Genomic DNA, 3,077 nt, shown 5'->3' on the forward strand with positions numbered 1-3,077 from the left:
GAAGGAAAAGCGGCTCGGCCCCGCCGCAGAGCCCACAGACCCTGTGCGCCCAGCGTTCTCTCCTCCGGGACCGCGGCGGGGCCGGAGGCGCTCCAGTCTCCACCTGCGTGCGCTCTCCATCTCCCACCGAATTGCATTTGGACTTGCAGCCCTCCGGAGGCCCCCTCCACCTCCTGCAGCTCCCACACAGGTTCACCCAGCTCCTCCGTCTCCACACAGCATTGGGATGGTCGTGTCCAGTGTATAGCCGAGGCGTCGGGACCAGAGGCTCAGGGGTGGGCACCGCGATGCAGTAGCTCAGACAGAGAGGCCGCAGAAGCCTGCTCTCCTGCCCTCATCTCGGCCCCCAGCAGGGGCCCACCCCGCACTCCACCTCACTTGGTAGTCACTGTAGCTACCGCTGTCCCAGCCAAGACAGAGGACAGACCGAGGGCCTTCTCCAGCCCCACCTCCCTCCTGTTCTGCAGAAGTCACTCACACCCCTCCGCTCCGCTGCTCCAGCCCCGCACTGGCTCCCACCTTAAGATCTTCCCTCTGCTCCAACCTCAGGCCAGGTACCCTCCAACCTCAGGACCTCTGCACCTGCTACTCCTGAGCACTTTCCCTAGACATTAGCATGTCCTGCTTACTTACTTCTTCCTACCTTTATGCAAATGTCACCTCCCCCAGGAGGCTAGCCCTGATTACTTCTTTAAACTGCAGACCCTCTGACCTCTTTCCTAGGCCCTCCAGGCCTGTCCTGCTGGGCCCCCTTTCATGCTATGTTTTCTCCATAAGACATTCATCTCCCAACCGCCTATATATTTTACTTATTGTCTGTTGCCCTCATGAGAATATCAGGACACAGGTTTCTTTCTTCTAATCATGGAATCCCCAGCCCCAGTGCTAGAACAGTGCCTGACACATTCTAGGTGCTCAGGAAATTCTTGCTGATTAAATCCAAGAGAGCAGGGCGTGGTGGTGCACACCTGTAATCCCAGCATTCCGGAGGCTGAGGCAGGAGGATCGTTGTGAGTTCAAGGCCAGCCTGGACTACAAAGTGAGCTCAAGGCCAGCTTAAACTGCGTAGCGAGACCCTGTCTCAAAAAAATAAATAAATAAAAATAATAATAATAATAATAAATCCAAGAGAGTGCCAGATGGCTGGTGAATGGGACTGGCCTGCAGTGACCCAGCCCTGCATCAGGACAACAAGGGACAGGAATGGGAAACCAGCCTTTTTAAGCCATCTTCCTACGGGGCAGCCCCCAGCCAGGCCCCTTCACAGCCGGCCTTCTCAGAACAGCATCATCGAGGGACAATCCCAGGCTTTATCCTGGGTTCAAATCCCAACCCAGCCACTCCCAGGCAAAAGAAATTAGGAACCAAAGCATGGCTTGGAGTGACCCCAGGCTTCTGCACCTCATGGAAAGGACACCTTGGACAGATGTGGTCAAGGGCAGCTGAGCAGCTGGCCACAGCCTCTTCCGGATCCAGGTGTGCACAGGCCAAGCACTGGGCAGGGCACAGTAAAAGAGGGTCAAGCAAACCCCAACCCCAACCCCAAGGAGCCCCCACCACCCACAGAGATGGCCACACAGACCCCCATCCTACCACAAGGCAGAAGAGAGCTAGGGCCAGGCAAAGTCCAAGAGCTGAGAGTATCCAGCAGGCTTCCTGGAGAAGGCGTCCCAGCCAGACCTCAAAGGTCAGGACAGAGACCAGAAGCCACTGGGGCAGAGGCTGGCGTGATGGAAGGCTCAGCCAGAACACAGCCAGGGTGGTACAGAGCCAGCTACCCAGGGGCAAAGGGCAGAGCATCTCCACCAGAGCAGCCCTCGAGTGGCAAGGGACGCAGCCTGCCTCTAGCAGAGAGCCTTGTTACCTGTCATGGTGGCTGGGTGTCCTGTAGGTCCCAGGCAAAGCTCCTCCCTGTCCCCTGCCCCCGAGTCTCTGAGTCTTCAAGCAATGGCTCTCCAAATGGCACTGGCCAGTCCATAGAGCGCATGTCCAGCGCCCCACTCCCAACCTCACCTCCCGGCTTCGGGAGCCTCACGCCCTGGGCAGAGAAGTGTGGCCACTGCTGAGGGCCGCCCGGCTGGTGGAACTCCAGCGTCTGGAGCCCCCGCACTGCTCCAGACCTTCACCCATCCCAGGAGAAACAGCCAGGCACCCTCCGCCCTCCCAATCCCCCTCCTCCCCTGTGGCCTCTGAGGTCCTTGATCACCCTCCACCTGGCATGCTCTCCTTGCGTCCTCTTTCCACTAAAGATGGGGCCTCAGCCCCCTACCTGGGCCCCTCAGCCCTCGCGGTTTCCCTGGTCCCCAAATCCCAGCCCTGATCCCTCCTGAGCCCAGGGTCTGTTCCAGCAGCTGCCAAAGAGGCCCAGCCCAAGCCCCTGGAGACTCAACCACCCCTCGCTCCCAGGTGCTCCTCTTCCCACAGCCCCTACTCAGGCCAGGCACAGCCCGCTCCAGCCCCGAGTCAACCCCAAAGAGGGCTCCCGCCCTGGCACCCAGAGCCTCCCTGGACGAACACAACACAGCCCAAACCCCGGATTTAGAAGTCTAGGCTCGCTACCTCCCACTCCCTGGGTGGCCCCACTCGATCATTTTCTGCTACCCCTCCCACTCTGCAGGGCCTGCTCAAGTTCATCACTAGCACCAAAGATGGACACTAGAATTTAGTCACATAAACCAAGCAGTGCTTCTTGAAGGGCATCCAATCCTCAAGTTTAATAGCACCTCCCCCAGTCAGTCTGCCTGGATTGCTCCCCGAGGCCACTGTGCTTTCTCGTGGCACTGAGGGCCCCTACACTCAGCAGCTGGGCCCTGCTGGCCCGTGTGCTTCACAGGACATGCTCTGAAAGGCGGGGCAGGGCTGAGCGCTGGGTGGCCCGTCTGTGGGGCCCCCACCTGTCCTTCGGGGGCAGGTAAGGTGATGCCAGCACAGATGGCGGGCAGCTCTGGGATGAGTCAGGAGGGAAATCCGACCCTCCCCACGGGCAATCTGGATGGAAAGGTGGAATCCGCCAGAGCTGGAAGTGGGGACAGAGGGGAGGAGCGGAGAGGGGCCCCAGGCAAGAGAGGCCACCAGCA

Source organism: Chinchilla lanigera, unplaced genomic scaffold (assembly GCF_000276665.1).
Source record: "Chinchilla lanigera isolate Chin_1 unplaced genomic scaffold, ChiLan1.0 scaffold00012, whole genome shotgun sequence".
Classification (NCBI taxonomy): Eukaryota; Metazoa; Chordata; class Mammalia; order Rodentia; family Chinchillidae; genus Chinchilla; species Chinchilla lanigera.